Source organism: Taudactylus pleione, unplaced genomic scaffold (genome assembly GCF_031769625.1).
Source record: "Taudactylus pleione unplaced genomic scaffold, aTauple2 ptg000139l, whole genome shotgun sequence".
NCBI classification, from domain to species: Eukaryota; Metazoa; Chordata; class Amphibia; order Anura; family Myobatrachidae; genus Taudactylus; species Taudactylus pleione.
Window position 1 is genome coordinate 6722174 of NW_028284541.1, and position 14255 is coordinate 6736428.

A 14255-nucleotide genomic window follows, 5' to 3' on the forward strand; every position below is an offset into this window, starting at 1 on the left:
GGGTGAAGGCGAGGAAGCGGCATGCTGCTGGCTCTCAGGAGTCAGGCGGACTTCGGAGCCGGAGGAGACACGTGTGAGTGCTGAGGAGAGAGCAATGAGAAGACGGGTCCCTGAGGAGCTGGATGTGAGGTGACCACGTTCCACAGGTACTTTGGGAGGTAGCTGGGGGCAGTGCGTGGGTGTCAAACTGATAACTGCTGCTTCCCCCATCTGCTCAATAGGGCACTAAGCAAAGCAGCCGCTGCAGAACCACTTGGATGCTTCTGCAGAGTGTTTTACAGCTTTGCTTGCTAAGAATATATGCAGCACCTGAGGGTAACCCTTTCATGTATAATAACGCAATGGAGAGATATGTGAATGTATATATATATATATATATATATATATATATATATATATATATATATAAATCACTACAAGGGCTTGGCACTCAAACTCCATACGCAATCACAAAGTTGGGTGCCCCTGCAATAAATCATGTAAAGTATCCAAAGAGAGAGGTGGCAGCGGCACTGCACAACAGTTATTACTAGTATAACAGAGGGTCTGGAGACCTCCTACATGTCTTTCAACGTTTCAGTCTTTAATGACTTTCATCAGAACAAGCTAATGAACGATGGAGCAATATCTTGTTCTGTCCTTCATTACTTGCAACGGGGCCGCTTGCGATATTGTCCAAGTTGGATGTTAAGCCTGACCGACCGGACGATTTGCTGCTGGAGCGCGCATATTGGCCATACACACTGAGCGATGCAGCCGTTATGTTGTTCCTATCCGCCCAGAGGTTCAACTGTCCTGGGCCAAAGAGCATTTTCCGTAAGATAGGTTTTATTATAAAGGCCCCTTTCAGTGCCTTCTTTTCTATATACTATATATATGTATATATAATATATATTTAAGTTTAAATTATATATATATATGTATATATAAAATTTAAATTGTTTTTCTATAGCTCCACCCCCAGTAGGTCCACTCACAGTTCCTGAACCAATTTTTCTAGAAAATTAGCCCAATCTATCTATCTATCTATCTATCTATCTATCTATCTATCTATCTATCTATCTATATGCAGGTACACATGGGCGGCTCTCACAAGACCTTGAAGGTCCTGTGAGTGCCACCCTTGCATACCTGGATATTGTTCTAGAAGGGCACCTAGGTTAGAAATGATATGTTTTAAGGTGGAGTGCCAGTCAAAAAAATAAATATATATATTGTCTGTAGGTATCTGGAGGCAAGACTACAGTCAGATGTTCCTTTCATGGCAATAATAGTTCACAAGTATAAAAAGATATAGCCCAGGCTGATATGATAATGTAAAGCTGGGTACACACTGAGCGATGTGTTCCCAGCCGATATGTCGGCCGACGTGCCAACATATCAGATCCTGGGTACACATCAGAAAAAGGTAATGAACGATGGAACAATACCTCGTTCCGTCCTTCATTACCTGCAACGGGGCCGCTTGCGATGTCGTCCAGGTTAGACTGCAGCCTGGCCGCCCGGACGATTTTGCATGCGACTGCGGGAGCGCGCATATTGGATATACACACTGAGTGATACGGACGTTATGTCGTTCCTATTTGGCCGGAAACGACATATCGTGTCGACATCGTCTCAGTGTATACCCATGGATGATGATACTTACCTACTGTGCTGTCACGTAATTTTATTCATATTGACACCAGGGACTTCTACTGTCATTTGCTGGTTTTGTAAATCGGGTGCTTTTAATTATACAAGATCAATTGTGGCATTAAGAAGTTTCTTTCTTTCTACATGGTCAGATAACTTTATTATAGGAGCCCTTACTTTTGCCACTTCAATTTCCATTTTTATAGTGACACATTGTGCACTGCCAGATGAAATCGTGTTTGCCCCTTTAATCTGACAATGCATAGGAGACGGACATTTTGCACCTGATGAAACGGGTCATGTTGGAGGGTCTCCTATTGCGCGGTTTGTCAAAGTTGTCGAATGTTGGCTTTGATCGATAGATTTAAAGTGACAGCTGTAATAAATGCTAACCTGGTTTAGCATTTAATGACGAGGCTGCTTTAAAACCATTGGTCAAAGCTGACTGTAACAAAGTGCGTAAATAAAAAATAGGTACCAACTCAACTTGCACATGAGATGTAGCCTATATTTAAACCTCCCAAATAAGCACCATCTAACTAGCTTATGGTACAAAGTACAATATATAGCAATTGAAAGTAAATACTGCCGCTTCTCACAAGGACATCACAATAGATACTTATTCCTTATAAAACAGCCTGAGTTGATAATGTAAGTGATTCTTCTTGTCTGTTAATCTCCTCCTTTCTCACATTATCTCAGTTCATGAAAAGAAAGGGAGAAAAATACAATATTGTAGTTCGTTTGATTTCGTATATAATGAGAGACCACCCGCTGTGTTCCACTTTCAGATGAAGTAGGTGTTTATATTTTCTTAAGCCCGTCACCTCAGAAACAAAGATAGAAAGTTGGCGCACCTTACTTACAGCATATTGTAGCAAGGTAAACACATACTGGTATCTTTAAATCATGAAAAAACATCCTGTCATTTATATGCAGAGATGTTAGCAATAGCCTCTCGTACCATTACTCACAAGAACAAAAGTGGGTATAGACACATCAAGGTTTCTTTGACTGTAAAGAGAATCACACTCGCGCGCCCATAAATTAAAAGTATAAGTAGTGTGGGGACGTATCCCTACTCATACTGCATACGATGGTGATGTACATATAAAGGTATCTTTAGCTGCGGTCATTATATCCAAAACAGCCTCCTGTAAACTTCAGTGTTTGTAATAAATATCAACCTCATTCCAAAGGTTTTATATAAAAAAAAGATTTAATTTATCAAAAACTAGTTAAACATTTAGTAAGGAAGGCAATCGGGAAAGAAATGGCAAAAAAAGTCCCAATGATGTTGGTAAATAAACTGCGGAATAGTAAATCTAGCCCTTAGGATTTCTGTGTGTGCATAAAAGCCTACAGCCTCATGCTGTTATATGGTAACAAAAGTCGCTTATAGCAGGGAGTGCATTTTCCATAGATAAAATTTGCACACCATGGGGCAGGTCACAAGTGGGAAGGCGGACAGAGAAAGAAATCGGTGACTGCACATGCGCCAAATCAGACTTAAGCGCATGGATGGAGGTCGCTCGCATGCAAGTATTGATTCATCCTTCTTCGGACCACACTATATTTCAAATGAGCCTTTCTGTACGGTGACTGGACGGCGACATTGTGAGCGCACTGATCTGTTTCATCTAGTAGGAGTGTTGTGGGCTTGTAGGTTCACATTTGCACCTGTTGCAGGCAGATCTTTTGCTCCCAACATGTGATGGGTACAAATAGATAAAAAGAAACAGCTCACAATAATGGGGTAGGCGCAGGGGCGTATCTATAATGGGTGCAGGGTGTGCGGTGCAGAGAGGACCCACGCCGCACACCCTGCACCCATATTTATATTTACCTTTCTGAAGTCCCACGTCGGCTGTAGCAGCGCCACACAAAGCCCCTGGAAAATGGCCACGGTGGCCAATTGTCATGCGCAGAAGGGAAATAGTCGGGAAAATGGCTGCCGTACCATTTTTCCGGTGACCTGTGCGTACGTCCGGAGCCTACTGCTTCACCCATGCACTACTGGCAGCTGGGGAGAGAGGAGGGGTAGCGTTCCCGCTAGGCTGTTTTAGCGGGATGTGGTGCCCTTCAGGAGGGCAAAAAGTGCCCTGCCCTCACAGCCTTCGGGTGTTGTCTTCACCCGTGGGTCGCAGTGTCCCGCGGGTGGGGAAATGTGTGGTGACCCGGTCACCGCCGGTGAATAGATGCCGGGTGCATGCGCCCGGCATCTATCCTCCCTGTTAGTAGCGCTTGAGGGCTGCCTGGCGTGTCCGTAAGTGCCGGGCACGCCCCCAAGAGTGACGAAAAGGGTGACGCGTTTTATAGACATGCCCCATTTTCAATGATCACGCCCCCTTTTCGGGGGGGGGGGGGGGGCTGGACAGGGAATGAACACGGACCCCCTCCTCTCTTAATACGCCCCTGGGTGGGTGCAAGTCCAGATACTAATGTTGGTGGCTGAGGATGACGACTGCGGGGAGTGCTCATGCGCAAGTCACAGGGAAATTGGGCACCGCCATTTTTCCTGTGGTTTATTTTTTGCTCTGCAATGCTAGCCAGGTGCTGTGGAGCTTCACTCTGGAGACTGCGGAGAGGTAAGTAACTATATATGGGTGCAGGGTGTGCGGTGTGAGCCTCTCCTGGAGCCAGGGGCCTGTGTGCACCGCACACCATGCATGCGTTAGAGATACACCTATGTTGTTGCAGCCGCATCCAGTTCAGAGTAGCCCCCATAAGCCATTGCAAAAAGCAAATAGTGAATTTTAATTTGCTAAACTTATTTATTTTCTCTGGCATAAAATTGTTACTCTATTTAGTTAGAAAAGTAATATGTACATTATAATTGTATGTCATGTATTTGAAATATCGTTAAGATTAGGATTATGCGGTATACAGGTACGTGTTTGCTGCATGTTCATAAAGGGTTAAGCTGATAGTGTACCATTATTCTATTAGATGTGCCTTTGTCACTGGACTATGGGTAGTTTTATCAAGATGCTATCATTTGCACAGCTGTCAGATGATTCCGTTCACACCACAGTTGCTAATGTAAGTAGATGGATGAGCAAAACTGCAGGAAGCGCTTATATGCAATAAAACCTTTCTGTTAATACAGTAAGTACACAATTATATAAGCCCATGTATGTAATGCGCTATATACGAAATGAATATAATTAAATGAATGCCTTGCAATAGATGAAAGCCATCCTATAGTTTTTGTATTTATATAACTAAACTCACACCAGTAACAGTTTTATTTTCTGAAACTGGTTTTAATGTGGTATTATGATTTAAAAAAAATAAAATAAATAAAAGTACTATTATCCTTAACTTTATTATAAAATAAATTTTTTCTGAGCCATAAATTGCTGAAAAGCTACAGTACATCGGTGCTTGGTGTGTGGGGATTTTCATGATACTTGTACATTTTTGAAAAAAAAATTTTTTTGTATACAGTATATTTTTTGGGGGATTAAATTTTTTTGTATATATTTTTTTGTATATTTTTGTGCTGATTTGCCAGAGACTAGAATAATTCCCATTTAAATAACAATAATCCATTGAAGATCAGATTTTCTTTTTTTTTTTTTTTCAGTCCGAGACCATTGAGGTGTTAAATCTCGTATAGTGAGTGTGGAAAAATAATTACAATGATGTTGTTTTCAGAATGGTGTTTCACATTGGGTACCTGTGAGTAAGCAATCATTAACCAGACTACTTCACCGCTAGAAATGATGTTCACAGATCATTACTGTTATTCTCTTGTCACGCGGGGCTGTTGCATCACTATTTTCCTATCTGGTTTAAAAAAGTGTGTGCAGTTACCTCATTCTTATTCTCAGCAGGGTAGCTTTTAAAGAAATGCTGACTTGGAGATGCAAATGGCTAAGAGGGATCATTGTTGATATCCGCGTGCAACGTTTTGCAGATTGAATTAGGACTTCCAGGTGGGTTTCATGCTTTACCTTAAACATCTTCTTATGTCTCTATTTCACTATTAAATTGTAATATGTGAATCTATAGCAGATTATGTGTATATTTCAACGCATTATTTTCAGCATCAGGCAGTTCAAGATCTGAAGTGTGACTGTCGTCAGCAGAAGCTCGAGTGGGAAAATATTGTCCACCGGAAACCTCTATCATGATATTAGTTTTCAAATCTGCAAGACTTTGTACATATGAGTGATTTCAGGGGGTGGATTTGGTTACACTCTTATAAATGACTATATGCAATTTATAACATACATCCCAACACATTTTGGGGTCTATGTACTAAGCCGTGGAGAGAGACAAAGTACCAACCATTTAGCTCCTATGTCACGTTATAGGCTGTGTTTGAAAAATGACAGGAGCTGTTTAGCTGGTACTTTATCTCCATCCAAGGCTTATTAAATAGACCCCATAATCTCCATCCACTTTATCTCTCTTCAAGGCTTCGTACATAGACCCCTTTGAATTGCGTTAACAAGTGGCACAGATACTAATAGACTGCTAGATAGACAGTCATCAGAAAACACAACATACAGTAATATACACAGCATCAAACACCACAATATGCTAGAACATACACTAATATATATTGTGATGGTGTCAATGAAAAATCAAACAGATATTTTGGCAGCCAACTGAAGGGTTTAAACTGTGCCGAACTCTAACAGTGGTCCCAAAAGATGGACATAGACAGTACTGGGGGGAAGACACAAAGATGGAATTAGGTTATAAAAGAGCGCTAGTTGATAGGAATATTATAATTACTATATTTTGGCAGCATTCCCTTAGAATATTGTGTTATAAATTGCAAGTTACAAAATGCTCTAGAGAACTACTGTTCGGTTTGTGGCGCAGTTTATCATTTGGGCCAATAGTTTGATTTTCTTGAATTCGCTTTAAAAATATTTTATTAATGGTTAAAACCAAGAATGGATGTAAAAAAGTTGTTTATAATGAACTTTCTTTTACCTTTGTTAATTGTTATGGTTTAGAAAAAATAATGATAATGGCATTTAAAAATAAATTTTTGTTGCAAGGTCTAAAACCTTTGCAGCCCAACCTTTACTAACTCATTCAGGGCCACAAAGCATTGACATTTTTAAAAGCTCTCAATTTTGCAAAACGTTTTTTTGTGTCATTCCCCCATAGTATTATCACTTTAAGTAAATTTAGTAGAATTGTGTTCTCACCTTCCAAATCTGGAATTTATATTAGGGTTAACAATTCTGTCAACATTCCCGCAAGGCCATGTCCTGAGTTCATATTTCATTCTACCCTGTCCTTCACTCACATTCCAGCCCTCTAAAAATCATCTCCATTGTATCTACGAAATCAATTCCAACCCACTTGGGTTTCAGCAAGTAAAATGTAACAGATATAGGGCCGTATTCAATTAGGCTGCGGAAAGCCGTTTTCGGCGAAACTTTTTCGCAGATGACGTAATTTTCACCGATTCCATTTAACCCCGTATTCAATTTGTCTGACTTTTCGCTGATGCGAAAAGTTTGCTCCTTGTAACCAGTGGAAAAGATTCGCCAATGGATACCTGGCAGAAAAAAGTGCAGAATTGGGGTTTTGGGGTACAAACTTGTGGCAACCACCCTAAACTCTTTTTACACCCCCCTTGATGCTAACTGCGTTAAAAAAACGCAAAAAAACACACAAGGGACACCCCTAAAAAGCACTTTGAAAAAATGGGCGAAAAAGTTCAAGGTGGGGGTGCAAATTCAAAAACTAGCGAAATAGCCTGGGGGGGTCTGCAAGTATGGGGGAGGTGTTTTTGGATTGCAGGTGTTTGCTGAAGGTGCGTTTTTGGCGCTTTTTAATGCTTGACTTTAGCAACTTTAAAATATGCTTGCACCCATTTTCATGTACCCCAAAATTGATGGGACTACTTATTTTTTTAAAAAATGGCTAAATGCTATTCTTCACCACTGTCCCAATGACGCTAAATAGCGCCTATTGAGACCATTCAAAGACCCCAAATAGCTTTTGCAGGGCTATTCAGGGGTACCCATAGTGAACCTCCATGTCAGAGCATCTTTTGGGGGGTGTCAGGCTGATTTCCCCAAAAATGACAGGACTTTTCGCTGATTTCGAATTTGCTGGGTCCCGTTTCGCCAATTTGGAATTGAATACGGGGATAAGCGCACGATAACTTTTCAACGGCAAAACCTCCAATGACGGCAAAAAGTCCGGCCATGGACTTTTCGCTCCAAATTGAATATGGGCCATAGGGTCATATTTATCACAACCCGATTGTGATAAATATTTTTTTTCAGGTAAATTTGCAACGTGCAAATGATTATTTTTGTGCAAATTTACCATTTTTCTGTTGCCAGGAGACAGACTCGGACAAGAGCCAATCCTGGTGAGGAGCAGGAAGCAGTGTTATTATACTGCTTCTAGTTAGGGTTTCCCACAGCCAATGTGCATGCCCGGGTGCCGGCCGGAGCATGCGTCATTGGTGGCCGATGTAGAGAAATCCCTCTCAGGAAGAATTTGCTAAATAGTAGCCCATAGACTACTTTAGGATAGCGTAACCCAGGGTCGGACTGGCCCACAGGGGTACAGGGGAAACCCCCGGTGGGCCCCACTGCCTGAGGGCTCACCTCCTCCTTAAGGGATTAGGTTCCAGACTGTGCACTTGAAATTATACATTATACATATGTTAATTTATATTGCAGAGGACTATGGTGTATTTTCTACAATGCATTGCTGTTGGTAATCTGGTACATTATCATGCATACACTAACAGTATTTACTATACATATATTTTGAAAGGGGCCCAAACCATGCCATGCACTCTAATAGTTAGCCACACCCCTCTGAAGGCTGGCCACCCCCCTAAGGAGGGGCCCCTATCAGTTCATACGCCCGGTGGGCCCTTTATGCCCCTGTCCGACACTGGCGTAACCTACCAGGGTAGGGGGGGAGGCAAACTCCAGAATGCCTGTTTTATTAGCCTGCCTATCTGTTTTCCTCTGTCTCTGTTTTTCTTTCTGTACCGCTCTATTTTGATCTCTCTCCTCTCTATCTTCTGCTATCTCTCTCCACTTATCTCTGCCTATCCCTCTTTCTCTCACGTGTATGTAGTGTTTTGTGTTCTCTGTAAACACACCCCTCCAGGGACATTTACCAAATTCCCTAATTACCCTGGTTTTCGTTTCCTAAGGCAGTTCTTATTCCTCCTTCTTTTACTAATTTCTCCAATGCACTTTGAAGCTCATTCAGAGGCTCTCACTAGCTGTAATCGTCGCATCCAAAAAGGGGCCGGACATGCAAAAACCACAATCACAAGGCAAGGCTAAAGGACGCGCTTTATGTATTAGCGAGCGGCGCCTAAGCGCTCGCAAGCTCGTGTAATACCGCCCCCTCTACTCTCGCAGCACACGTCATCTCCAGAAAGTGAATAAGACCATCGTAACATCGAGAGCCATCGGAAGCACTCGCACTGCTTAGGGTAGGCCTTGGCTCCCGCAAGTACTGCGAGTGCTTGAGTCAAAAAAAGATACCAGGTGACTTGTACAATGATGAAGCTTTGAAATTATGCACACCCATAAAACGCCGTTATGACGGCCAGACACGCCTGCGTACGCACTCACACCCCCGTTTACAAGCACCTTCCCCTGTTACCACACACAAACGGCACTACCTGTCACTCAAAGGAGCGATCTGCCTTTGTGCTACGAGTGCTCTATTCCTGATAGCTGTGAGTGGCTTACGCACGCGCACTGCAACTAATACGCATGCGCAGTTTGTAACAATCGGCCACCTGCGAGCGATCGCCTCTTAGCGATCAGGTCTGAATCAGGTCCTTTATCTCAGCTTGGTGTCAATCCATACAGATGGTGGTGCAGGGAATTGAACCAAAATATGTGTAGCTCCCTCAAGTATATGTATACCCTCAGTATATGGTACTTCTTTATACTGAGGTCTTATGCCATTCAATACCTTGGGCTCTGAAAGTGGTAATTGTGCTACTGCTTTATTTATTGTTTGAGCATTAGACTTTATTCATTCCTTGGATGTATGACCAAAACGGTACAGATAAACTCTTCTAGTCTCTAGTTTCTTTAATGTCATTATTAATAATTATTGTTCTCTTGCTAAAATAGCAGACAGTCTAATTATTTAGGTTCTGTATGTTGTTATTTACACTGCTATTAGCCTACTTTTGTTTCAGTGTTATAGAACTGCGTTCTGCTTCCTTTATTATTTTGGGGTCTAGATTAATAGATTGAATTTATAAGCAATTTAAATTTCCTTAAGCTTTTTAAATCCATGCTTTCCCCTTCTACCTCTGCAAACGGCTTAGAACAAAGGCCCTCATTCAGCCCTGGTCGCAAGCGCTGAGTGCTCGCAACCGGGTCGATGTTTAGGCCCTGCGCACACGCAGCGACCGCACTGCGCGTGCGCAAGCCCCGGGGCGAGAGAGAAATTCTCTTACTCCGGAGCTCACTACAAAAGGGCCGGCTGTCGATGTTGATTGACAGCTCAGCCCGTTTTGTAGGCGTGGCGAGGTGGTGGTTTCACAAGTGGAACGCCTGCTGTTTAAGGGCGGCCGCACTGATATCAGCAGTGATGTCAGTGGGGAGTTTCCTGCTCGATCAGAGCAGGAAGCTCCCTGGGGCTTGCGGTTGTCGAGACCCAACCTTAGGGTCTCGTCGCAAGCCCCGATGGTCGCGATGGTCTTGACCTGGTCGGTCGCTAAAGCTGTGGGTGGTATCCCACAGCTTAGCTAGCGACCAGGAGGCCGCACTTAAACATATAAGCGGCCGCCCTCATTCAGAACGAGCGCTCGCTTTTTGCGAGCGCCTCTGAATGAGGGCCAAATCTCTACTGATATGCTTGGTGTTATGAATACAGTATGTAGCTGAATTTGTTGGTTGGTATCTATACACTTTTCGCCCCTGCAGAGAAAGTTACCAGTGCGTGGGAATTTGGTGTGCCAGAAAGCCTGTATCCAAAAGAAGATTGCAGCAATGATTAAATATGGTATTGGTTTAGGTATGGACCTGGCATCTACATTGTCCATTCTGAGACTATTTCTCATCTAGAACTTGGACCAGTGGGGTCTCTGGTTGTAGCTCCAGAATTGGGTGGAAGGTATTTTAAAACTTCACTTCTCCCTGATTGATTTTGGAATCAGATGGCTCTTATGAACAGAGCATTGGTTAAATTTATGGAAAGAATAAATGTGTTAAACACTGTTATGGGGAAAGAAGAGGAGTTTGAGTTTGAATGACTGCAAAACGGTATGCAGCACTTGAGAGAGAGCACAGGAGACATAGGGTCTGATTCAGCAGACAACGCAGGGAAGCTTGGGAATCTGGGCCTGATTCAGAGCCGGATGCTCTGACAGAGTGCTCGCTCTGAATCAGGGCCGGCCTTCTTGTTTTTTAGAGCGGCCTCCTGGCCGCTCGCATAGCTGTGGGTTACCACCCACAGCTATAGCGAGCGGCCAGGAAGATGGTAGTGATGGACAAGACCATCGTGACCATCGGGCTTGCAATGAGACCCTTGTGGTAGGGTCTCGTTGCCGCAAGCCCCAGAGAGCTTTCGGCTCTAACAGAGCCGAAAGCTCTCGCACTGACATCACTTGTGATGTCAGTGGGGCCGGCCCCAGACGGTAGGCGTTCCCATGGGAACGCCTCCGTCTGGGCAGCCACGCCCCCGGCCCGCCCACCAAAGGGGGCGTGCTGTCACTCAACATCGACAGCATGCCTCCTTTGGTACGAAATCCGGAGCGACGGAGTGTCCGGAGCTATCCGGGTCTCGCGCATGCGCACTGGCCTACCACCGGCCCGGTTGCGAGCGCACAGTGCTTGCGACCGGGTCTGAATCAGGCCCTCTGTGCATACGCCAGACGACGCAGGGAGGCTTGGGAATCTGTGCATACGCCAGACGACGCAGGGAAGCTTGGGAATCTGTGCATGTGCAGTATGGGTCTGCAATATTGCTCGCAGTTTGGCAGCAGACTCTCAGTGATTGACAGCCTGCTGCCATTTTGGGGCGAGGAGGGGGTGGCGACGGGATGTAGTTAATAGACTGCCGGACGCGATGCCGCTGGTCTAATTCCCGACTCGTCCTGCCCGACAAGGGATTTAAGATAGACTTAGAAATGCCGACGCCTATCTAAATCTCGATGCCGGAAGACCGACCCCTGGCATCCCGATCGTCCTCTGACGGGTAAGTAGAACACTTAGCCCGGGGATGGGGGGGTGAGGGTTAAGCACCTCCCAGGGAAGGTTAGGGTTAGGCTAGGGGAAGGGGGGGGTAAGGGTTAGGCACTAGGGGGGGAGGTTAGGGGTAGGCACTCCCCCGGGAGGGTTAGTTTTAGGGTGTGGGGAGGGGGGAAAGATTTAAGCAACCCTGAGGGGAGGTTAGGGTTAGGCACTAAGGGGGGAGGTTAGGGATAGGTACCCTTAAGGGAGGGTTAGGGGGGAGAGGGGAGGTTACTTACCTTTACCTGTCGGGATTTTGACCTGCTGGGCTGCCACTGCCGGTATTTGATTTGGCGGCTAAGCAGCCACCGGCATTACATACCGATTCTGGTGGCGACAGCCTCTGTTTTCCAAAATGGAGGCATTTTGCTGCCGTTGGAGGGGAGTGGAGAAGCCAGGATCTTTGTCGGCCGACGGAGAATTCCTGGCCTCTTTCCAGCATCTCTGCGGCAGCCGGCTTGCGTGAACCCATGGGCCACTTAGGTGGCAGATGATATTGCAGATGATGGTTCTTTCAGCCAGAGTCCTTCTCGCCTATGGTATAATGCTTTCTGAATTATAGAGATATAACCTAGTTAGTAAGTAATATTTGAACTTGATTTTCCCTCCCATATACTCGCTGCAGAGGGCAGCATTATACCATTTAAAGTGATTTCATGTCTCTATAGAAGAAATACCATCTCAATATTTTTTTATGAAGGAGATAGGAAATGATGCTAACCTATTTTCTCTTTGTATTTCCTGGACTATCTTTATGATCAGATTATACCCAGTGTGGGAAATATATCCAATTATGCCCAGGGTGATGAAATCATATGCAGGGCTAGCTAATTAGATGTTTGGTTGAGTGGGTTGATCTGTAATAGGTGTAATGTGTATTACATTTAATTAGTTTAATACACATTTTGAATATTTTTACAAAGCTCTTGCTACACGATTGACCGTGAGGTGATCATTGATTGATGTCCTTTGATATACACAATAGAGCTTTTTTCAACTGCCAATCAAATTGCCTCCCTGCATTTGTCTGCGCAATATTCATCCTTGAAGGGTCTGCCTAAGCTATGACGCATACTGTGTATTGGCCTCAGTTCCAGGAGCAATGAAGCAGTCCAATAGAATTATTGTTTGCCAAGTGGTCCTCTGACATTTCTTCTTTTACAGCAAAGGATTGGGAGGAAGCCAAGGACAATTATTCCTCTGCACTCATGAAACTCATAATGAAAAAGACCATTCTCATTAAATGTAAACATCATCTGTACTTGTCTGTAACAAACTGGGATTCTGCCCATATTAGCTACATGGTCCTCAAGAGATGGTTCTTTTTTACTTTTATTTTAGTCCTGACCCTTTATACAAAATTTGAGCACAATCCAAAACACTCATCAGGCTTATTGTCCCCCCAAATACCCTGTATACTGTACCCTATATCCTCCAGTTACTAGTATGCTTTGCAATTGCAAATGCCCTGGCTATAATACAGCCTGTGGCAATGAAGCAGTCCTACATCCATGTCCCAGTATACAAGGCCATTGTGCCATGCATGCTCCTGTATACAACTCATATGTCCCCAGTAGGCACTACAGCTCCCTTGCATGCCTCCAGTGTAGAATACATGTATGCTTCCAGTATACAGTATAGTACAGCTAACCCTCCCCCTAACCCTAATACTTATTGTCGGGATGCTGGCAGTCGGCATGCCAGCGCCGGGATTCTGACTGGTTTCGGGTCCAGCACCGGCAATCTGTGTGCCGGCATCCCAACAACCGGGATAATAACTATTTTTCCACTTAGGTGTTTCCCAAACTTTGCAGCTTTTGACGAGGGATTATTTTTAGGGGCTTCCATATAAAATATATATAATAAGTGAGGAATAATTAAATGATGCTACGATTGCCAGAACAATGCATTATAAAAAGTGACAAATATACACTAATAGATGATTTACTAAGAATCTTATTAATTAGGTACTTTGAAAACTACTATCACACGTTGCCACTCATCACACAGGACCTAATACAGCCATTGCTATTGCAGCCATGACTGCATCTTTTGCTGTCTGCATGCTAATGCTGCAGCCGATAATAATCGTACTGAGACGCCCACCAACGGCGGCGCTAATTCACCGCTGTGCATATTAAGATTCACCATTGGTTGCGCCATCGGAAATCGGAGGCGCAGAATCTCTTTCTATACATGGCTGCCAGTGTCATTATCAGTGTCTATAGACCGCCACACGCTTGCGTCTGACTAGTCACCCCCCTCTTGCGTCCCAATAACACCCACTGAAATCCTTAGCTCTTGCATCCACATTCGTTCTGCGGCTTAGAGTGATAACTCTTGGGACGCATGCGCAGTGTGGCTCGGACGCATGAGCAGATTGAAAACATCAACCCTTTGGCTCTGACA

At 44.1% G+C, this 14255-nt stretch overlaps 1 long non-coding RNA gene across 1 annotated transcript in view; it reads left to right on the forward strand.

Moving 5' to 3' along the window:
* Positions 1 to 55: 55 nt before the first annotated feature.
* The window catches only part of LOC148522807 (uncharacterized), a 31713-nt gene continuing 17513 nt past the window's right edge, over positions 56 to 14255 (forward strand). Inside the window, exons 1-2 of the long non-coding RNA XR_015878510.1 lie at positions 56 to 146; positions 5472 to 5576. This is a non-coding gene — a long non-coding RNA (uncharacterized LOC148522807). The remainder of the gene's footprint in view (positions 147 to 5471; positions 5577 to 14255) is intronic.